Genomic DNA, 25,238 nt, shown 5'->3' with positions numbered 1-25,238 from the left:
TTGTTAATTTTAGAAAATCCTATGGTTTCATATTAACTCAAATCAGAATATGTGGCTAAGTATTGTCATTAATATACTAATAAATGCATAAGTGATAAAAACATTTGCTCCAGCCTATTTACAAATCTGTTCTACCACCAAATTCAATTAAATTGCTTTTACTTGGAAAAGTTCATAAATGGGATATTCAAATTAATGTAATATTTGGACTCTTTGTAGTTGCTATATAGAGCAATCAATTATCAGTGTTTAGAGATTCATAATGCAATTAAATGCACTTAAAGCCAAGGCTATAGTAAACATAATTTAGGCTGCCATAATGCATAAGAAAGTTATGAAGTACCATGCATAACCATCACATGCTATCACTATCATTTTATAGCACTTGAATAAAATATAGGCATTTGGGCTTTCTGGTTAAGAGGTTCTAAATGAAAAGGTGTCTACCAAGAAATGACCTCTTCCATCCTGCAGTAGCACTTGAGTGTTTCTGGGAGTAGTAGTAGGCAAAAAAATAGGATGGCAAAAACAACGTCCCTGGGTACTGGTAGGTCCTCATATTAGTCTCCCTTAAGACGCAGTGCATATGTATATGATACTTATCCATTTGCACAAATGATCCTGGGTAGAGCAAGCTCAAGTTTTATCCCATTCAGAGAATGTGACTCGGGGTGGGAAAAGCGCTATGGAAAGATCATTCTTCTGAGTCTGTAAATCCAAGTTACCAACAACAGAGTAATTCTGCTTTACCTCCTACAGTTCCCTTTTATTCCCAGAAGCTACGGCCCCTCTCAGTTAAAGCCAGGGAAAATGCAAGTCCTGGATACCTCAAGGAATCCCAGTAGGAATCAAATAAAAACCTCTTCTTTTTTCTAGGGCCTTGTGGGATTCTTTTCCTGAGATGCGGAAGAGAAAAAGCAATGACTGTCTCTATGAATTCTATGGAAGCTACACCTAATTTTGTCTTTATCAGAAGGTGCCTGAAGAAGCACTTGATTTGGCTACTTCAATTCCGAATAATATAGCATTGAATCACTGTCTTGATAAAATGGTGTCTATAATGGTGAGTATTTTGTATTTGTTTTCAAATAAAACCAATACACTAAATCTTAAAAAGGACTCTGTTCAATGTTTAACCTCTTACTACGAAAGAATACATTTTTTTTTCTTAAATACAGAAATTATGTTGCTACACTGGTAGCAAAAACTGAGGGATTATCTGAAAGTCATGGCTTATCACCCCTGTGTAATCTTGTTCAAGGCACCAAATAGTTCTTATTTTAATTTTTCCCAAATGTAAAAATCAGGCTAAATAGTTTTAAACCTCCCTAATCTTCGAGGATTCATTAAGGAAAATCACTTAGGGCAAAAATGTTCAAAACTGTCAAAGGATTAATTAATCAAAATATTTATATATGCTATATGTCTATGTTATTTATGATTTTATGAAATAAGAAACATTTCAGAAGTTTTTCAGAAATTTACTAGTAACTTATCCTAAAATGGAAACTATATTAAATTATTAATATTAATAACAAAGCATAAAAATAGCATAGTAAAACCTTTCAGTCTTGAAACCAAGGATGAAAATAGCTTGGCCTTGTTCATATAGGAGCAGAGTGAAAGGTGTTATAATTGTGAAAGAAACTATGAAAGAATGGAAAAATCACCGAATTGAAAAATACTAATATAATGAGACTGGAAAGTAGATTTTCATCACGAGCTCAGGATAGCCTATTCATTTATCTTCTTTTTGAGGTCAATTATTTTGTTGGACTCTGAAATAAAAGCTTAATTTACTGAATACAGAGTACTGCCTTCAACAATGAATGTCAGTAATCAGTAGTGTGATCTGGATTTGCAAGAGAAAAAAAAAAAAAAGAAAAATCTTCTGGTTCTCATTGTTCTCCAAAGATTTCAGGTATAAATCCTTCTCTGCAGCGATGAAAATTTTGTTTTTTCTTTTATAGAAGGTAACATTCCTAGACTTTTCCTCTCCTGACACGGGGAAAATTAAATATTAGGCTTATGACCATTTTGTAGCTGAAGAGTTAAAATCAGATTGCCCATTCACTGTGCTTTGTGGTTTGTGTCTTTATGCCTAAATTAGTATCATAATTGAATATAGAAACTAAGTTATCAGATTTCCATAAATATGGCTCAAGAAACATTTTATTATTAGATTCCAGGATTAAATTTGTGTTTAAGGGTATGTCATTGTCTCAAAAGTTTGCTCTTAGCTTCAGTGGTCCTCAAAAGTCAAGTTATTATTCCATGTTCAAAATCATTATACGGTTTAGTGATCTCACAGTCAAAGTTAATACTTAGTATTGAAGGATGTTAATGCATTAGGCAATTACGAAAAACGTTGGTACCGTAAAGTACATTGATCTTAGATCTTATGAAAGATGGGAATCCAAGGTAGTGAGGCAAAACTAATGTCCTCCAAAAAAAAAAAGTAATCTCATTTCATTTTTAGCATGCCCACAGACTTAAACTTCTACCTTTTGAACAAAGTATTTTATGCTTGGATGAAAACTGTCTCAGCATACCAAACAAGATGGGGATTTGGAAGACAGTTATCACACCCATTTTGCTGAGAAAGTATTATGCCCAAAGAGCACAGAGAATAAAATTGAAGAGCCATATAACGAAAAAAAAAAAAAAACCTCAATCTAACCCTTTGCTTAATGGGAGAGGTCAAAGCTCACAGTGGATAAAGGCTTCAGTCAACAAAAATTCTCATGTGTAAAAGTTTGGCAGATGAAGATGTTTTTAAAAATTTTTTCCTTCCCCAATCACAAAATATACATCAAAGGTGGTTGCTTAGGGCTCAGTTATGCTTTATAGATGCACAAAAGAATTTCTTCCAGCCAGCAGTAGCCTCTGGGAGGATTTTATTCATCTAGAGGGGAGATCTGGATGTGAACATCTGTTTGCTGCGGGGCAGACTGCCCCAAGTGGGAGAACAATCTTGTAGATAAAAACCACCACTGTTCCAAAAGCAAAAAGAAAGTCTATGCATGCCACTGATCGCTTGGAGAGGCCTCTTAAGGGGCAAAAATCAACTCCTAGGAGCCAAAAGGTGCCCTAAGGATATCTGAGAAAGGCTTCAAATAAAGCCTCCAAATGAATGCATCAAAATGTAAGGTGCACACAGGACCAAGGGGAGGTGCAAGCACGAAGAGAAAGGCAGACTAAGGGCTCTCAAGGAATCTGCAGTCTGCACAAAACAGCGAAAGCTTGGCCCATTTAAGCCGCAAGTGTTATCTAGTTAATATTATCGTAGGGGGATTGGGCATGGCAACTGGATCAAACACTGTTTAGCATTAACCTAGAAATTGTAGCATCTTCCTATTCTATTCTCATGCTCTCCAAAACACTTCTCACTGAAAGGTCATTTAAAATGGGTGCTTCAGATGGTGGTGTAAATCCACATCATCCCAGAACCCAGTGAGAGAAAAGCTTTGGTCACTGGTGTCAGTGGAGATCGTATCTATGCCTGATCACAGACAGCATCTGTCTCACCAGGGGAAGCAGGTATAGTCAATTTGTGTTGAGTGTGTTACTCTCGTAATCTCTTTCTTTCTGTCCTCCTCTCCACAAAAGCATGCTAAATCAGTTCAGCCAGCCCAGAACCCAAGCTCTGGCTAAGGAAAAACCTCAAGTTGCTGGCATGGAGGGTAAATGATTCAGAAAGCTGGTATCCTATAAGGACTATGTTTCATAGACACAGGAAAGCTACCACCCTGCCCCCGACCCAGGCCCTTTTCAAGGTTAAGTGACTAGGAGAGTCCTTCCCTCTGCACACACCTGTCAGCTTTCAAGTATATCTTCTGAGATGACTTCTCCTTTCAAAGTCCCCTTGCTTACATCATAACCTGATGTGACCAGCAGGGAAATGCTAGGATAAGGAGGAAGAAGAACCCCAGTGCCATTTACTCTCTTCTCTGGTAGACTTACACATGGTCCCTAAATGACCCACTTCTCCCCACTCCCCAGACGCTGAGACTCTATAAGAAGATTGGTGCCGCACAGGGAGTCCTTGCCACATGCAATGTCACCCTTGGCAGGTCATGGCTTATGTGGAATGGGCAGCTGGATGCCAGTCTTCTACATCACGGGTCTCTGCCTCAGCACTGTTGACATTCTGAGCTGGACAATCTTTTTTTAAATTATTTTATCTTATTTTTTTAAACATCTTTATTGGAGTATAACTGCTTTACAACGGTGTGTTAGTTTCTGCTGTATAACAAAGTGAATCAGCTACACGTATACATATATCCCCATATCCCCTCCGTCTTGCGTCTCCCTCCCGCCCTCCCTATGCCACCCCTCTAGGTGGTCACAAAGCACCGAGCTGATCTCCCTGTGCTATGCAGCTGCTTCCCGCTAGCTATCTATTTTACATTTGGTAGTGTATATATGTCCATGCCACTCTCTCACTTCGTCCCAGCTTACCCTTCCCCCTCCCCACGTCCTCAAGTCCATTCTGTACGTCTGCGTATCTATTCCTTGGACAATCTTTTTTTTTTAATTTTTAAAATTAAAACATTTTTAAAAATTTATTATTATTATTTTTGCCCCACCATGCGGCTTGTGGGATCTTAGTTCCCCAACCAGGGATTGAACTCAGGCCCTCACAGTGAAATCATGGAGTCCTAACCACTGGACCACCAGGAATTCCCTAGGCTGGACAGTCGTTGTTGGGTGTCTGTCCTGTGCATTGTAAGATAATAAGTAGCATCCCTGGCTTCCACCTACTACATGGTATTGGCACATCCTTTCTCCAGTAGTGATGACAAAATTGCAGACATTATCAAATGTCCCCCAGGGGGACAAAATCACACTCACCCTACCCACTGAGTACCACCCTTCTACTGATAAATTCCAGAAGCCTAGAAAGAGGCTATCAAAACATTCCAAGAAAAAGCCAGCACATTTCTAGACCTCATCAGCCTCGCAATTTATTTACAAGATGAACTTGAGGAGCTGTGTGTGCTTTAAGTGAAAGGAGCTGAAACACACATCCTATTCACAGGTAAGACTGCTGGTGACCAATACTACCATTTCCTGGATGGTGCCTATCACAGGGTAGGGCCTTAAAAAGTGGTGACTAGTGAACGAACAAATAGATGGTGAACATGAACACCCAGTGAAATACATCCCGACTCCACGTGGACCAGGCTCCTCTTAGACAGTAATCACTGTGGGAGAGAGACGCTACAACCACATCTTAGAGCAGACATAACTGATGTGCTCTACGGTCATCCTCCAAACTCATGCATTTATATATATATAAACATTCACATCCTCCCATGCTCCACGGTCATGTGCATCTACAGGTACAATGCCCTGTGGCCTCTGCTCAAAAGTATGGTGGTTGTCAAGACGGCTCTACCAGACCCTCGCTTCCTCTCTGGACATCTCTGCCTGTTCTGAGCCATGCTTTGCCTGGTTTCACTGCTGCCTCTCCTGCTGCTGGTCCTGCTGGGCCTTAACCCCATGGCCCACGATCTCACCAAGCTGCCTGCATTCACATTCACTCGTGCGCTTCACTTAGGCAGTGGCTCGCGTGAGTTAACTCTTAAACCACCCTGTCTCCTACACTGCACTGAAGCCTCCTTCCATCCAATAGCTGGTCAAATAAACACAGTTTGGAACTCTGTTGTTTTCAGTGAGCAAGACACTGCCACCTTTTATTTCATCATTATTCAGGTTAAATAATTATGTCAGGGAAAGAGGAGAACTATTTTGAATAGATATCCTATTATATCATCTTTGTAGTTTTTCTTAAACGTCAGTTGCGTTTTTGTGTAAGAAACAGACCCTCAGTAGGCATTTTTAAAAATTATGGGGTTGAAATTAAATAAAATGATTTTCAAAATAACAATTTATTCAACAAGGGAGAAATCAGAATCCGTAATTACTGAGACGAAGTTGCTGTAAGCAAAACTTCATTTGTGATTTGCCCCTTCTTTATCTCTTAATTCATACTTTCTCTTGCTCTGTGTGTGTGTGTATGTTTTCATAGATTATGTTTATTATGTTATAATACGCATTATGATTTAGTCAGTCAGTTCATCCCAGGAATTAATAGAAGGCTATATAATTTCAAAGTGAGTTAACAGTAGTAATCTACAGATTTCCTGTTTGAGGGATTATTATAATCAAACTGCAGATGAGGAAATTGAGGCCCAGAAATGTTAAGCAAGTTGCCCTAGACCACTAAACTGGCGCACGACCCAGAGCTCCAAACCACTGCTGACAGAGTGAGTTCTAAGAGACAATAGGACAGCAGGGCAGCTTTGTAGTTTACACGAAGTCCAATTTTCACACTGTGATTTGAATAATTAATGAGAAGTATAATAAACTCCTGGGACACTGGGTAAAACCATACTTAAATATAAATTGCAAAGTGCATTCTAAAATCAAATCTAAATTATCTTTTAAAAATAATTTTCATGTGTGATTATTTTTCCACTAATACTAATTAGCTAATGTAGATAACTGAAACTGGAGAGCACATGCAAATCCCTAGGGTTGGTGTATCTTCCTCAAAGGAGTGGCTTCCACTAGAAGAAAATCAGTGACCGAACCTGTGATTACAGCTACAGAGCACAGAACAGTGACTGGTATGCAAAAGGATGCTAAAAATATTTGACTTTACATATGTCCCATTTTATAACATATATATTCACATATATTATAGATATTGTTTTATAATAACATGTATATATTATCAACAAATACACTTAAACATTTGAATAAATTCAAACAAGCAAAATATAAACCAACAATGGCAAAGAATATGGGAACAAAATGCTCCAAGTATTTAATATCCAGTCCTTTACCAAAAAATTTTGCCAATCCCTGGCATAAAGGGTCAAAATCCTAAGTGAGGGCTTCCCTGGTGGCGCAGTGGTTGAGAGTCCACCTGCCGATGCAGGGGACACGGGTTCGTGCCCCGGTCCGGGAAGATCCCACATGCCGCGGAGCGGCTGGGCCCGTGAGCCATGGCCGCTGAGCCTGCGGGTCCGGAGCCTGTGCTCCGTAACGGGAGAGGCCACAACAGTGAGAGGCCCGTGTACCGCAAAAAAAAAAAAAAAAAAAAAAAAATCCTAAGTGAAATGTTTTAAGATAAATTAATCAAACAGAATGTATTGTGCCTTTGAATTCTTATAAGTAGGAAGGCAATTTAATTATTAGTCTGTTATCTCTTAGTAGTAGAATAAAAGTTCTTTCCTCCATTATTTTATCTTATATGTTAAAATTTGCTCTGACAGCCCTGCAGCCTGTTCATCTCTTTATATTCCCCTGCGAGGTAACTAAAAGCCAAAAGTAAATTCTTAAATCACTTAAATGATTTAGAGGATTTAGGTGACTTTAGTGACTTTAAAGTAGACACCCTAAATTTTTCTAAGATTGTGGTTTAATGAGTCCCTGGAGATTTTCATGAGGAGAAAATCTTACAATAAACCTGGAATGTAAAATAGACAGTATAAAAATGAAAAAGGAAAAGAAAAAATAACACTCTCTCTCCTCTGATACTAGGTTAAGGTTAAAAAAAAATACAATTTTCTTTTTCAAATTTCTTTTCATGATAATTAATGAAAATAAAAATTTAAACAATCTTTTAACATCATACAAGGCCCTACAACAAAATAAAATGCTCATAATCAATCTAGGAGAATTATTTTCAAAAAATAATAAATATATCAGTTGTTTAAAATGTTACAATACAGAAGTCAAAAGTTGTTTGCTATATTAATCCAAAGGTTATTTTCACTACATTATTCCCATTGTATGTTAGAAATTCTTATAAACTATATCTAAATAAGTAGAAACGTAAGAGTTCTGGGGAAATACTTCTAACCAATAAGTCAGGAAAAAAAATGCCCCAAAACTTAGGATACAGTAAATGCATTTTTAAACACATTATTCAGCTCAACTGGACACCACCATTCTATATTCTTCCAAGGTATCTAATCAAGTTGACTAGACTTTTCCATGAAGAAATTTTTAATGAAAAGTCATCAGTTTACAATCATGAGTATTTGTTAAAAATAACCAATATCTTGCAACAAAGTCCTTTAATTCAATACCATTAAGGTAAAGTCAGCTGAAGAGACCCAAAGCCAGGAGATTTTTCAGAATCAGGTGTGTAATTCAGCTGCAAAAAGAAGTTACCTGGAAGCAGCACTCTGTAATTGGCCAATATAGGGAGATCTGAAGCAACAGAGCAGTTTATGGAAATTGTTGATTTGAATTCACGTTTCACAAGGTGAAATTTTTTCTAGACTTAGTGATCCTTTACACATTAGATTGATAAATGTTTTATTTCTTGGTAGGTTATTTCTCCCAAAGATCTCTTTTAAAGTAAGAAAGACTGATTAGGGCACTTACGTTCACAAGGTGGTATAGATAAACTATTAATGCTGGGAGTCATGGGTTAAGTTTGAAAGTTGCTGACGGTTGCTGCCAAAAGCAAACAAGTGTTTTGAGACTGCCGATGGTATTTGTATCTCACCCTAAGCAATGCATATGAAATTGAAATCGGGGATGTTTTCTGAGTTCACCTCTATCATCGCGCAGCTCCTTAGCTTTGGCCTACGGACAGTGTTCTTTAGGCCTTGCCCAACACCCTGCTTCCATTTTTTTCTGATGACATTACCCACAGCATGGGGTATATGCTCTCTTCATAGTATATTTCTCTCTTTGCAAATCCAGTTCTTTTTCCAGCTCCCCTGATTTCTTCACCCAGCTACTCACTGGGCCAGAGGGTAGAACACACCTCTCCAGTATCAAACCACCAAGGGTGAACTCTGGGAAGTGGGGCTAAAGGTAGTTTGTAGGTGAAAAGTCAATGATAAGGACCTGGGGGTACTGGAACAAGAGATTATGTAGGCTTTTAGGGAGAGTAAGGAAGAAGAACCAAATGAAATTTACTTCTTTTTCCCTCTTGGCTGCCCATTAAAATCACTTACAAGGGCTTCCCTGGTGGCGCGGTGGTTGAGAGTCTGCCTGCCGATGCAGGGGACACGGGTTCGTGCCCCGGTCTGGGAAGATCCCACATGCCGCGGAGGGGCTGGGCCCGTGAGCCATGGCCGCTGAGCCTGTGCATCCGGAGCCTGTGCTCCGCAATGGGAGAGGCCACAGCAGTGAGAGGCCCGCATACTGCAAAAAAAAAATAAATAAATAAAAAAAAAAAATAAAAAAAAAAAATAAATAAAAAAAAAAATCACTTACAAAAAATCTTGATTAAAAAAAAAAAAAAAAAAAAAATCTTGATGCCCAGGCTGCATTCTAGACTAAATTACAATCCATCAGAGTGAGATCCAGCTATCGATATATCTTCAAGCTCTGCAAGTGATCCCAAAGTATAGCCAAGACTGAAAATCACTGCAGCCCTTCTCTGTTCTCTAATACTTTCATTTTAGGTCAATGCATGATTGATGATGAAATGGGCAGGGAAAGGAGTAATAATGATGGAGGGAGAAGCCATACTATACATCAGGAAAGACCCTATTTTCTCCTTCCCTTCACTTACTTTCCCTTCTCTCTTTTCCTGCAGTAGAAAATTAGTGTTCTGGTCTTGGGAAAGCAGCCAAGCATTGGTCAGTGTCAAGAGTACATGAAGAACACTGGCAGTGGTCCTGGGGGATAAGAGTGTGCTAGTCTCTCTTCCTTTGTCTTCCATCTCTTTTTCCTTTTCCACCACTTAACACCCCCTCCCCAGTCACCCTCTGCCTTCAGGACAAGGGGCTTATCCCATGGTGAGGGAAGGAGGGGTACAGTATGGGAAGAGGGAGGAAGAAGGTCTGATAATGTCCAAATTAATTCATGACAAAGGGAAATGGAATGATTACAAAAGTCTAATCAGGGCATCAATTAAGCACATAACATGGACAACAGGAGGAAGAAGTTGTGTATTGGGAAATGCTGAGTTGCAAAAGCATAATTAAATCTAACAGTTTTTGTGAAAATATTATATCTTAATTTAACATTAACTTATTAAGTGGTATCCTTTCTGGCCCATCAAAAACCTGCAATACCAAAAACATGTGAAAAGTCCTGGAATAAAAAGGACTTTTTTACTTTGCTTAACAGATGTTTAAATGAAAGCAAAAGTCAGTACAAAGTATAAGTTTTAAAAAATAAATCAAATAATAATATATTCACATATTTTGCTATACCCCACCTTCAGTTTTGAGTTGTTTTTAACTATCTACATTTTGCAAAAGAAGAATGTTAACTTTTTTGCTATCTACTACTTGTCTTTGTTGTTTTTTAAAGAAAAAGTGAAATGCAGGATACCTCTAATAAAAGAAGATGGTTCAAATGCAAAGTAAGGTCAAAACTATGTGTGTAAAGATATTCCTCTGTTATTTATTTTAGCAAAAAGGAGAGAAAAATTAAAAATCCCCAAAGAATGACTAATCCACACTGTAAAATATTATGTGACGTTTATAATTATTTTTAAAGAACATTTAAAAGCTAACTCTTACTAAGCACTATGAGTGAGCTACAGTTCAAAGGGCTTCTCATGTATTAACTAATTTAATCTTGTCAGCCACCCTATGAGATAGTTATTATTATCGTCTGAATTTTACATTTGGGGAAACAGAAGCACAGAAAAGTTAAGTAACTTACAAGGTACATAGCTAACAGGTGTGTAGCTGGGATTACAAACCCAGGCAGTATGGCTTCAGAATCTACAGACTCTATAGGTAATATGAGAATTGAAGCTTATAAATTTTGAAGACTTTTTAAACAAATATAATACAAAATTACAAATACAAAATAAGGCATAGGACCTTGGACAGGGTCTATTCAAGTGAAGTGCCTTGAAACATAAACTTTACCAGATTCATGGGAAATCTACCTCCAGTATAAGACATGATGACAGAAATTGGTAAGATATAAAACGATACAAAAGGATGTATCAAGTACAATCCCAATTTTGTAAAAATAAATAAATAAATGATAAACACATACACATTGAGAAAAATTTAAAAAATACATATGCAAAAACAGTTTACAATGGGTAGAATGTTATGGCTTATTTGTATTTTCTTCTCTGTACATTGTTAATTTTCCAGAGTTTGTACAATGACTATAAATTGCTTTCATATTTGGAAAAAAAATAGATATTATTTTAACATGAAAATCCCTCTTAAACACAAAAATACTGCTCGATGACAGAGGGGAAATACCTAAATGCACAGAGAGGGCCGAAAATAAACAAGAAATTTGCTCAAAATTACAGACTATACCAGCAAAGTAGAAGGAATAGAATTTGAGTCTTTTGACTTTAAATCTAGTGGATTCCTACTGATTAGTAAAAAGGACTTAATTAATAAAAAAAGAAATAAAAAGTACAGCATGCTGGCTATAAAATAATGCTCTCAGTAATGTTAAGTAATTATCTATTAACATTAAAAACATCTACACTTTGGGTTTTTGAATAAATGCTCTGAAAAATACAGATAATTTCTATTTATTTCTAGATGGAGAAAGGATTTCTCTAATTGATGTAATCAGTGTTCAACAAAATTCCATTGTTCATTATTACAGATGTCACCTCAAACTAAAGAAAAAAACCCATCAGTTTCAGATTTCAATTATTATGAATTTAAAGTCATTGTCTTCTCTGCAGAGCTTTTGGTGGGCATTGGATGAACATTAGCGCAGGATGATAAATTGTGTAATTCTAGGAATGTTTCTATAAACATTTGACAACAACAAAAATGTAACGAAAGTCAGGGCAACTTCCAACCACCTTTGTCACTCACCACATGCTTGAGCTTGTTGGACAAGACTAAGAGATGGCACAGCCTCCCCAGGTCATATCTTAGGAATCATTTGATTCCTTAAATCTATCAAAGGGAAGTGAACATCAGCCCCACTTGGCAACACACATGTTTAATTCAAATGTGACTATACTGTTTTGATGAATGCATAAATGATGGAGATCCTGGTATAGGTATATAATAAGACTTACAGTATTCTTGTGTAAGATATAAATACAGATGAATTAATTTAACTTCGATCTAAATTTGCTTGAAATTGGTTACATTCACTTTGCCATTTACCAGATTCTTCTCAAAGAAAAAAATACTGAATTCATTAAGCTCATGTTGTATGACGGCTATTTTACTTTTATAACATCAATCATTTGGAATGCAATGAACAAAAACAATTATTATTAAACATTTCATAAAGTATCAATCATTGAGTGTCACATCTTTTATGAAATCCTACAATGTTGAATGTACGCATCCTATTTCTCATAATGTCAAAATTAAAGTAACCCCTAGATAAAGGACATGCTTATTTTGATCCATTGGTATGTTTTAAATTTACAAATAACTTTTAGATGACCTCTATCCCAACTTCTAAATTATATAGATCGTAAAAGTCCACAAAATAATATATTCAGTTAGCTTTAAAAAAGTTTTATTTGTACCACAGGCTGATTATTTTAGACTTTATTATATATTTTATAATATTTGTTCATTATTAGCCATATGTTATATAGTGATATGATATCACTCTTATTTTTATTCTGATGTTTGTCATAAAAACTTCCCCAAAGCAATTAGCAATAGTTTTAGAGAAAGTATCTATATATTAGAAATTGGTAATCTCTACAAAGGGTAGTCTTAAAACAGCTCTGATTTAGGGGGACTTCTTTAAAGGGCTCTGCAAAGCTTCTTCAATATAGCAGTTCTTCATTTTTTGTTTTGCTTTGTTTTAAATACCCTGACCTAGGAAAACATGGCTTGTGGTGAATGACTCCCTCCATGGCCATTCTCCTCTCTCTTTTTGAACTGCAGATGGTAATGAATCTCCTTCTTCCAGCTCCAACTGCTGGATTCAGTTATCATCAAGAGCAGACATCAACCAGCACCCTTATCTTTCTCTGATGGATAGACTACTAACCTTTCACAAGATTAGAGACACAGGGTGCGCTGGAGATAATAAAATTCAAATAGGTTTATTTCAAAGGACAATCCAATCTTGCTTTTCTTCATGGGTCACTTGGCAGATCATTTGCCAATGCAGTTTTTGTGTCTTTCCAAGCCAGGTTCTGGTTCATTGTGCCAAAGATGTCAAATTAAGTGTGCTGCAGAAGCCATTTCCAAAGTAAGACGGGGAAAACTTGAGAATAACATTATTTTAGTACATGTGACAAAAACTCTATTGGCCATAATTTTAATTTTGCTTAAATTATACCTACTGTACTAAAAAAGTGAATCAAGGCTAACCATGTTGACAACACCAATGGCTTAGTATAACTGCCAGTACTGTGATCCTTAAGTATAAATTCCAAATGATAATTTAGAGATTTCCATTTCAAATAAATGCCTAATGGAAATCAAAACCAAGAGTTAAAATATATGGTGCTTTTTGAATATTACGAGGGTATCTGTTTAAAATTTTTCTAGAAATAAAAGTCAAAGAATATTAAATGAAATAAATCAAGAATAAGTACTACATACACATGAAGAAAAAGATCAGGACCAAAATCTATTCCTCTAAGAGCAACGAGTAATCCTTACAAAAGGCTTCACGTATTTTTCTTGCCCATAATGTCTCATTATTTAAAATTACCTCTTCCATATACAAGCCTGCAGTTAACTCCTAATAAGAAAATGAGAAAGGAAAACCAAAAGGAGTTTCATGTTGATAATACTCCTAAAATGTGTTACTTATCTGTAAGATAACATTAGCAAACTATCATGGAAGGTAAAATATTCAAATTTAAAGAATGCTAATAATTGTATACTACTATACGTGATACTGATGATACATATGTGTATCATCACTTTTATAATTAATTTTAATCCTTTACGTATTTTGCAATGTAGTATAAAAGTTTTGTTCATTCTTTAAAAGAGTTTTACAAAGTGAGAAAGTTAAATTTATATATACATATCTATATTTAAATTGTAAAAAATTCTTAAAACTTTAAATGTTATTTCATTAAAAGAGAACTTTGCAATTACTTATATTTTCAATATCATAGCAGAACAATTTTCCCAGAGATATTTTTAAATCAATCATAATTGATTATCCTTACTGTGTTTTACTAATTAAATAAGGCTTTGAAATGAAACAATTATAATCAATTGTATATTTAAAATAAAACATTTAGCTGGGCTGTTTTGCTCTTTCATTTCAATAATGTAGCTGAAGAACATCTGACAAATTCTTATTAAAACTAAATCTGAGGGCTTCCCTGGTGGCGCAGTGGTTGAGAGTCCGCCTGCCGATGCAGGGGACACGGGTTCGTGCCCCGGTCCGGGAAGATCCCACATGCCACGGAGGGGCTGGGCCCGTGAGCCATGGCCGCTGAGCCTGCGCGTCCGGAGCCTGTGCTCCACAACCGGAGAGGCCCGCGTACCGCAAAAAAAATAAATAAATAAAAAATAAAATAAATTAAAAATAAATAAATAAAAATAAATCTGAGGGCTTCCCTGGCGGCGCAGTGGTTAAGAATCCGCCTGCAATGCAGAGGGCACGGGTTCAAGCCCTGGTCCGGCAAGATCCTACATGCCACGAAGCAACTAAGCCTGTGCACCACAACTACTAAGCCTGTGCTCTAGAGCCCGCGAGCCACAACTATTGAAGCCCGCGTGCGCAGAGCCGGTGCTCTGCAACAAGAGAAGCCACCGCAATGAGAAGCCCGTGCACTGCAAGAAGAGTAGCCCCTGCTCGCCGCAACTAGAGAAATCCCGCATGCAGCAACAAAGACCCAACGCAGCCTAAAATAAATAAATTTATGAAAAAAAATTCTGAGACTACATTCTCCAAAGAGGTTATGCAAAATTAGAGAATGTCATTTAGATTATTTTAAAATTTCTTGGAATAATCACTGTATATTCTTATTTATTTGGTAATATGAAATTGATGAGGTTAAAACTGTTATCTTGTACTGAGACACAGGAACCACCAAGCTATATTCTATCTTCTCTGTGCAGAAAAAATACAATCTAACAGTTTGCAGAATGTTACCTAAAGCAGTCCTATCAGAAGAAGGGATATGAATGTCTAAAGCACTGCCTCTGAGTTAGATTGGACATACATCATGACATAATTAGAAAGATGCATCATTGACAAATACTGGGATTCTCTTGGTTTTACCAAAATTTGAGATGTAGGCATATGCCAGTTACTCTTAGTGCATCATCTATAAAATGGAAATAATAATAGCATCTTCCTCATAGGATGTTGTAAAGATTAAATGATATATAGAAAGTAATTATGAGAGTGTCTGGGTCATAATAAGGAATATATAATTGTCAGCTATTATTAGTACTGTCTCAAGAATGAAAACACTTGTTAATAATAACCATGACCATTATTATTCATTTAAAATCTATATTTGGTGTATAAGACGGCATTATTTTTCTCATCATACTAGCCCAATGAGGTATTATGAAGTATTTTTTATTGGTTCATAATTTTATGTAAGTTTCATGCATACAATAGTATATTTAGACTTCCGTGTATACTATAGCATGCTCACCACCAAGAGTTTAGTTTTCATCCATCACCATGCTGTTGATTCCCTTTACCCTTTTTGTTCTCCCCCAACTCCTCTTTCCCTCTGGTAACTACTACTCTGTATCTATGTGGATTTCAAATTATATTACAAAGTTATAGTAATCAAAGCAGCATGATATTGGCAGAAGAGCAGACATATATATAGGTCAATGAGACAGAATTGAGAGCCCAGAAATAAACCCACACATATACAGGCAATCAGTTTATGACAAAGGAGCAAAGAATGTACAATGGAGAAAGAACAGTCTCTTCAATAAATTGTGTTGGGAAAACTGGATGGACACGTGTAGAAGAATTAAACTAGACTACCATCTCACACCATATACAAAAATTAACTCAAAATGAATTAAATACTTGAATGTAAGACCTGAAACCATAAGACTCCTAGAAGAAAACCTAGGTCTTAGCTCTTTGACATCAGTCTTAGCAATATAAATTTTTTTGATATGCTTCCTCAGGCAAGGGAAACAAAAAGAAAAATAAACAAATGGGACTACATCAAACAAAAAGGCTCTGCACAGCTAAGGAAACCATCTACAAAACAAAAAGACAACCTACCAAATGGGTGAAGATATTTGCAAATCATATATACAATAACTGGTTAATATGCAAAAATATAAAAACTCAGACAACTCAACAACAAAAAACCCAAATAACTCAATTGAAAATGGGCAGAGGAGCTGAATAGACATTATGAAGTATTTTTATTGAGAATGGCCCCCAAAAATGTATTTGGTGGCAAAAATAGATGTAATATACTAGTTGTGTGATATCCTTATGTAGGGGAGCAAAATTTGCCACCCCAAAATATGTCTCTGGCATGAGGATTAATTTAGATTATTTTTAAGGCCCAAAAGACTTAGGAAGAAACTTTGACTTCCCCCCTAACCGCCTGAAAGAATTATATAGATAAATGGCCTGTTCCCAGAATAGAGCTATCGCTGGAGATACTGCAAATGTGGGCTAGGTGGGGTGAGGGAAACTCCTAGAGATCAGAGTCCGCTCTCTGTCCCTTTGTCTCTGGATGGCCCAGCAAACAGTTACCAACATTTGCTTTTGCATATTCACGTCAATTGCCTTCCTCTCCTTTGAAGTCCCAGATCCCTTACCCCCAATATCCTCTTTTGTCTTTAGCTGAGGATGGCTATTTTGATGAGTTACTCAGTTCTCCTGGGTCTCTCCCATGTATACATGTTATTAAACTTTTATATGATTTCACCCTGTTAATCTGTCTCATGTCAATTTTATTCTTAGACCAGTCTAAGAACCTAGAAGAGCAGAAGAAATCTTCTGCTCCCCCGAGCACTTGATCAAAAATATAATTTAATGTCAAATTAAATATATTCCTGTAAAAATTATGTACCTATTATTCTCTCTTGAGGTGAGCAATATCCTCCTTCTATAATTGTGTGTGTACATCTTTATTTCGAACGACATTGTCGATCTATGTTGGTCCCAGCTCAGACATGCCTGGTATCTTTCCTTTGCAACAGGAAGTGTGGTTTGGGCCAGAGATTCAGTACAAGAGGCAGAGCAAGTAGTCGATACTAATGTAAACAACAGCTTTGTTTTCACATTTTGCATTTATGGAATTTAGTGTTTTTATTTCCTTTGGCATATTTTTTAGCATTAACCATTCAGCAATTCCTTCCCAATTAGTTTAGATCTCAAATTCTAATTTCTTAAAACTCATTTTGGATTCCCACTCTTTTTTTCAGAGATTCTGGCAAAGAAGCTCCAACAAACCTGACTTTGCTTCAAGTCTCTGAACATATGTTCTGTTCTCTCATGAAGTCAGTTATTTAAAACAAAACAAAACAAAAACGATAACAGATCCATAATCAAATCTGTGGAAGCTTCTAAATAACCACAAACTTGTCCTGATACTCTTTACTGATCAAGCCTAATAACATCTTCCCAACCAGTTCAATATCTACCTGATTATTATTCCATCCAAGCCATTTTTTGCAAGCTTGTCAATGACCATTCCATGTGAAATACCACTGATAACTGTGCAAAGGTCAAACTGGGCTGTAACCAGTGGGTCTTACAGTCTATAGGATCAGTCACTTTGTCGAAGAGGGAAATTAGTTTTGTTTGGCATGGCTTGTTTTTTTTTTTTTTTTTTTTTTTTTTTTTGCGGTACGCGGGCCTCTCACCGCTGTGGCCTCCCCTGCCGCGGAGCACAGGCTCCGGACGCGCAGGCCCAGCCGCTCCGCGGCACGTGGGATCCTCCCGGACCGGGGCACGAACCCGTGTGCCCCGCATCGGCAGGCGGACTCTCAACCACTGCGCCACCAGGGAAGCCCAGCCATGGCTTGTTTTTGAACAGTCCATGTTACCTGTTCGTTTGTTACACTCCCGGTGCTTGCAAATTGATCGTGGAATAAATTGCTCCTGACTCTTTCCAAGAATGGACCTCAACCCTACAGGTAATTAATTCCCAGATATTTACTTCATATTCCTTCCTTACAGTCGTCTGCTATGATCGGCCTTTCCCTAGTTCTCTGGATCTGTGCCAGTCTGCCATAAATCTGCAAATTCACTTAAATGAATACAAGGTAATTTGATGTTGCATTTGACTTGGCATTAAATGCTACACAGTTGTTGATTTCAAAGTCAAATACATAGATCTTCACTGCTTAGGAAAAGAGGAGGCATTTGTTCTGAATCAGTTTGAACATGACCATGCAGTCAAGTTCAGATCTATAGAAACAGATACAGCATTAAACAAATTGGTTATAAAACCTTTTCCTTATCAAAAGTATATATATAGGAAAACATACATATGCATCTAAATAAGATGAATAAAAACTTAAAGCAAATTTTGGGCTTTTGTTGTATATCCTGCTGTGGTATTTTTCAGATCCAGGCATCAGCTAATGTCTTCCCCAAGAGCACAATTACTTCCACAGTACTCAATATTGCACACTTGACTCTGGGCTTTGGACATTAATTTTGAACTTCTTTGATTTCAAGAGGTTGAATCAGATCCATCACATTTCTGTAATGTCCTTTTTGTGAGTGTGTGGTTTAATTATAGGCCATCCTCTGAAAGGTAGCACAGTAACAATTTATCAACTTGTTTTAGCTCTCCCCTGAGGAAATGTCATCTCTTACTATATGAATTTCAAAGCCAGCCAGAGTGTCAACGGACCTTGGAAAAACAGTCACATTCAAACGAAAACAATCTTAAAACCAAGACACAAATCATTTCAAGTCAGTTTCAAGTTAACACAGGCTTGAAGCTCTATTATTCCATGTGGGTTTGTGTGGAAATCCAGGGCAGTTTACAACACAAAGGTGGGGTTCTATGTTTAATTTAGAAAAGTGATGGATAAATTGGGAGGTTGGAATTAACATATACACACTACAGTATATAAAATAGATAACCAGCAAGGACCAACTGGATAGCACAGGGAACTATACTCAATATTTTGTAATAACCTATAAGGAAAAAGAATTTATATATATAAATAAGCCCTGCAAGGGCCCATGAACAGCAACACAGGCAGCAAAGCAGGGAAGAAGTGAAGTGGTAGGGGGCGCATATATGCAGATACTCTGGATTCAGCAAGAAACAACTAGAGAGACCTTGATGGGTGTTAGTGAAATGGCTGTCAGACATATACCATGACGGGGGAAGAATATCTTGCTTGTGAACTAGAGATATTAATGCCAGGATATTCTTAACTATACCCCAAAGTTGGTGAGAGCCAAAGACATCCACATTTTATGCCACGCCCCCTAAAGTCACAAGGTTTTAAATAAGAGCTTTTAATTATGCAAATTGATTTTAAAGGCAGTCTTCATTGAAATGAAGAAAATTATCCCACTAATTATATCTTATAAACTTATCTGTTGATTCCCCAAATTGAAAATGCTTCTGGGAACTATTTTTTTTTTGCAGCACAAGGACTGTAAGTGTCTGACTCAAGTGAGAATCCATCCTATTTAGCTGTGAGGAGTGGGAAGGATCGAGGAGTATTTGCAACATAGTCGGAAGAGCGAGGATTGTTGAGAGTTGCAGGACCTATAGTAAACCAGTGCAATCCAATTTTTCCTCTTAAAATGGATGAATTTCTACTTTCTCCTCTCTTCACACACTCCCCTATTTTCTTGCTCCCCCCACTTCTATCCTATCCATCCATAAGTCCTTTTGTTGAGGTTTTCAGGACATGTACAGAATCCAACCACCCTTCACTAGCTCTGCAGCCCGCACTGTGATCGGGGCCCCCTCACCTGTCACCTGCCTCACTGCAACTGTCTCCTAACTGATTCCTTGCTTCCATTTCTGGCTTCCTACAGTGATGTTCCTATTTACTGATGATTTCCACACCCCTGCCCTAAACAGGAAGCTCAAAAGGACAGGGATCTTGGCTGTTTGGTTACATTCACTGAGGTAGCTCGAGCTCCAAGAAGCGCATCTGAAACATAGTAGGTGCTCAGTTGATATCTGTCAAATGAATTTATGCTCTTTCATAGTTGCGGGGACAAAACCTCCTCACCAGAGAAGTTCTGTTTAATCGTATGCCCTTCATTATAAATGCACATAAGTTCAAAGCCTGGACTGTGGGAGACACATAGTTATTGATAGGGATTAAGACTTAAATTATTATATGAAAGGCGTTGGTTCATGTTACAGGGAATTTAGTTATCGAGCAAGTTGTTTGGGAAAGAAGTGTTTGGGATCAAAGATGCTTGCTGAAATCACATCAAACAGAGGAGTTATTGTTTGCCTAGCTTAAAGATGAATCTGACTTGCAGTTTACATAACCTTTTTCCCCCCTTTGTTTCTGTGTCCCTATTAACATTCACTAAGTTGCCATTTTATTTTCTCTCAATGTCTGGTACAAATACAAAGCAGCACAACAGTGAATTTTATGAGAAACACATTTTGCATAATATTACATAGATTAGGATGAAAATGTTCTAATTTTTCATTTCTTCTTTGGAACATACAGATAGAGCTATCAAGTGTATATTACTACCTCATGAGCTTAAATAAATCTTGTCTTTGCTGAATAAATTATAAACATTAGAAGCTGAGGTTTTCTTTTTATAATAAATCTTTTTTTAAAATTAATTTTTGGCTGCGTTGTGTGCGTGGGCTTTCTCCAGTTGTGGCGAGCGGGGGCTACTCTTCTTTGCGGTGCGCGGGCTTTCCATTGCGGTGGCTTCTCTTGTTGCAGAGCACGGGCTCTAGGTGCTCGGGCTTCAGTAGTTGTGGCACGCAGGGTCAGTAGTTGTGGCTCACAGGCTCTAGAGCGCAGGCTCAGCAGTTGTGGCCCATGGGCTTAGTTGCTCTGTGGTATGTGGGATCTTCCCGGACCAGGGCTTGAACCTGTGTCCCCTGCATTGGCAGGTGGATTCTTTTTTTTTTTTTTTTGCGGTACGCGGGCCTCTCACTGTTGTGGCTTCTCCCGTTGCGGAGCACAGGCTCCAGACGCGCAGGCTCAGCGGCCACGGCTCACGGGCCTAGCCGCTCTGCGGCATGTGGGATCCTTCTGGACCGGGGCACGAACCGGTGTCTCCTGCATCGGCAGGCGGACTCTCAACCACTGCGCCACCAGGGAAGCCCGGCAGGTGGATTCTTAACCACTGAGCCACCAGGGAAGTCCTGAAGCTGAGGTTTTATAAGCAAGAAATTGTTTGACCCCTGTTGCATTACACAGACACGGGGGAGACTCAGGAAAGTGAAGCTTGGAGGAAATGTAAATTGGTGCAGCCACTATGGAGAACAGTTTGGAGGTTCCTTAAAAACTAAAAATATAACTACCATATAACCTAGCAATTCCACTCCTGTGCATATATCTGGAAAAGATGAAAACTAATTCAAAAAGATACAGGTACCCCAGTGTTCACTGTAGCACTATTTATAATAGCCAAGACGTGGCTATTGACATGATGAATGTCATTGACAGATGAATGGATAAAGAATATGTAGCATATATATACACAATAGATTATTACTCAGCCATAAAAGAAGAATGAAATACTGCCATTAGCAGCAACATGGATGAACCTAGAGACCATACTGAGTAAAGTCAGTCAGACAGAGAAATACAAATGTCATCTGATATCACTTATATGTAGAATCTAAAAAATGATCCAAATGAACTTATTTACAGAGCAGAAATGGACTCACAGACATAGAAAACAAACTTATGTATACCAAAGGGGGAAGGGGGAGATAAATTAGGTGTTTGGGATTAACAGATACACACCACTGTATATAAAATAGATAACCAACAAGGACCTACTGTATAGCATAGAGAACTATATTCAATATCTTGTAGTAACTTATAATGGAAAAGAATCTGAAAAAGTATGTATGTGTGTGTGTGTGGACACACATACAACATTATAAATCAACTATAGGTCAATTAAGAAAAAGGAAGTGAAGCTTATCTTAGTGGCCCATTTAATTTCATAACTACTTGTGGTCTGAGTCACCCATCTGTTCTGCATTAAGTTTGAAATATAATTAAAAACAAAATTATATTTCCTTAAACTGCTACCTTTAGAAGAATGGGGAATATTCCAGGAACTTCTTTTGGATGAACACAGCTTACTGAAGAGAGCAGAGGACTGAATCAGAAGGGAGGTCCTCTTGGGTTTCCAGTATGGTTCAGCTGTATGGCTATAGATGAGTCACTGGATCGTCTGTAAATCTCTATATCCCAAGTGAGTCTCTTATTACCTGGGTCTACCATACACCAGTGTCACATGATCATGACCTTCAGAGTGTCCCTGTCAAGCATTCCAGGATTTTCTTGAGAGGAGGTAGATGAAAGAATGCACAAACCAGTGCCTTATGTTAGACCAGAGATTCTCAAAATGCTGTCTTTGGACCTGGAAATGTGCTACAGTACAAATTCTTGGCTTCACTGAACTCCTACTGAATCAGTAACACTGGGGTGGGGCCCATGAATGTGTGGTTTTCATTTGTTTTGTTGTTTGTGTTTTTAATTTTGTGGTTTGTTGTTTGTGTTGTTTGTGTTTTTAATTTTTATCGGGGTATAGCTGATTTACAATGGTGTTACTTTCAGGTGTACAGCAAAGTGAATCTGTTATACATACACATACATCCACTCTTTTTTAGATTCTTTTCCCATATAGGCCATTACAGAGTACTGAGTAGAGTTCCCTGAACTATATGGTAGGTTCTTAATAGTTATCTATTTCACATATAGTTGTGTGCAAATTCCTGGTTCCATCCCAGTCCTACTGAATCAGTAACACTGGGGTGGGGCCCATGAGTGTGTGTTTTAACAAGCTTTCCAGTGATTCCAATGTACACTAAAGTTTGAGAACTATATTAGAAGAGCAATTTCGTTTGGCCGACCTACACATATGGGTACCACTTTCAACAAGTAACTCTTACTTATCAAATTCCTTGATATAACCATTATTTGGGGATCTGTACTTAACTTCTGCATTTTGTCCACAGATCTTTAAATCTTCTAACCCCTGAGCAATCTTTCCTTAAATCACACCTTTCTACAATTCCAGTGGTTTGTATTCATGAGTAGAAAACATCTGTGACAGCAGGAGCTACTTACATTTTAATTGTTTCTTGTTCCTCTAAATTGCTTGTCATTATAAAAGAAGTGACAGAAGTGAAACGGGAGAAGAGCAATGTAGCAAGAAGACTAGAGCCCGTTTTCAATGTTTAATTGCTTTACAATGCTAAGAACAGATTAAAACGATAAATCAAAAGTTTGCAGAAAAAAAGTGAGGTCCCCAGTCAGTTTTACGGTTTCATTTGCGCTGCAAAGATATTATTATACACTCATTTACAAAACAATGATCTCTTACTGTTTATGAAAGTTTAATCTCTTGGTTTATTGCCTTAATATATTTCACATTGGTAAGGTTTACTTTTAAATGAAATTTCTGACTGTCTTATGTGGATGTTCTTGTATACTGAGAATACAGACAGAATGACTGTAACATCATAATTGTATTCATCTATGAAGCAGTTAGAGTCAGGGTAATTGCTTCTAGCTCTCAGATATCTGCATACAAAGTAATAGAATTAATATTTTATCATTTGGCAGTATCCCTTGTTAGCTAAGAATTCTAATGTTGTATATCTTCTCTCTCTGTCTACAGGAATTCAAACAGACCGTATATTAATATTTGCCTAAATCAAAAACTGTGCCAAGTGGAAAAATTACATGGAGTACATTGGCACCACTGGCCAACATACCCATCCAGTTGGTGCACAATAGAACAGAGGCCCCTGAACACATTCTCCAAACCGAGCAGATTAATGATAGCTGAGAGAAGGCTTAGGGACCTCACTCCAGTCTCCAGTTATTTCCAGGTGATCCCAAGCGTGCCAAAGCACGTATGAATTCCACTGGGTTCTAAGACCCTGATTCTGATTAAAACTATATGGCTGCTCTACTATCAAGATTCCTATCAAAACACCCTTACAACTTTCTGCAAGGAAAAAAAACAAGGATAGAGCTGATGGAGGGATGATGACCTGAAAGAGTAGGTTGGTGAATGACTGACAAGATTCAAATCCTCAGCTCGAATCAACACGACTAAGAAGGGCTAAATGAGGACTTATAGCCTCATTTATTTTCTAAGAGGCTTAGGCTGGAGGGAGAGAAAAGAAGCCATAAATTGAATGGCACTTTGCTTGAATAAAAGGGGAATAAATGAGGGAATTAAGTTGAAACCAGCAGCTCAATCACCGGACCAAATTTAATTGATAGATAAGCTGTATTTCAACATGAGTAAATATTACAAAAGACAGGGAAACTGCTCCTTCTTTTCAGTCCGTGCAAACAAACATCCTTTATGGAGAAAGAGACAGTCTAGAATTAGTAGTGGTAAGAAGTATGTATGAATTATATTTATGTATGATGTACATTATACACCTACCCATGCAATACATAGTTTAGTTACCTGTTACTCAAATGTTGTTTACGATAGTCTGACCTAGAACTTCTCCCTGAAAAGTTAAAATGTGTATTATTCTCCCCAAACACTGGTTTTTATATATTCTTTCAAATTCTTTACTTATTATTCTCTATTCATCATTATTAAATGACCTTACAGAGACGTCCTTCAACTGAAGGATGTCCTGGAGATAGGGTATAATAGTAATATACGTAAAGCATTTAGAATACAGAGTGGCAAATGGTATGCACTAAGTGTTAAATATTATCAGTAGTAGTAGTAAATGTAAGTACAGATTTGATTTTTTTGTGGTATGCGGGCCTCTCACTGTTGTGGCCTCTCCCGTTGCGGAGCACAGACTCCGGACGTGCAGGCTCAGCGGCCATGGCTCACGGGCCCAGCCGCTCCATGGCACGTGGCATCTTCGCGGACCAGGACACGAACCCGTGTCCCCTTCATTGGCAGACGTACCCTCAACCACTGCGCCACCAGGGAAGCCCAACAGTGACACATTTGAAAGCTGTATCCTCACTACTCATATGGGTTTTATTTTAAAGTGTTGTGCAACCTCATTAGCCCTTAGATTATCTTAGATGCCGTGATTACTTCCTGGTCCTTTTCTCCTTATGAATTTGTGTGGCTGTTATTTTTAAATCAAATAGAGAATTCTTGATTAAGCATTTATAAGTGAAAGGATTAAATGCTACATGTGATAAGTTCTATAAAAAGCTGATAGAGTTTTTTTC

At 37.6% G+C, this 25,238-nt stretch overlaps 1 protein-coding gene across 1 annotated transcript in view; it reads right to left on the bottom strand.

Moving 5' to 3' along the window:
• Positions 1–25,238, bottom strand: part of GPC6 (glypican 6) — a 1,093,791-nt gene that overhangs the window by 551,599 nt on the left and 516,954 nt on the right. The window lies entirely within an intron of this gene.

The sequence above is a fragment of the Phocoena sinus genome, chromosome 18 (genome assembly GCF_008692025.1).
Source record: "Phocoena sinus isolate mPhoSin1 chromosome 18, mPhoSin1.pri, whole genome shotgun sequence".
In the NCBI taxonomy this organism is placed as follows: domain Eukaryota; kingdom Metazoa; phylum Chordata; class Mammalia; order Artiodactyla; family Phocoenidae; genus Phocoena; species Phocoena sinus.
The sequence above is the reverse complement of the archived record's forward strand: the minus strand, read 5'-3'. Positions and strand labels throughout refer to the sequence as shown.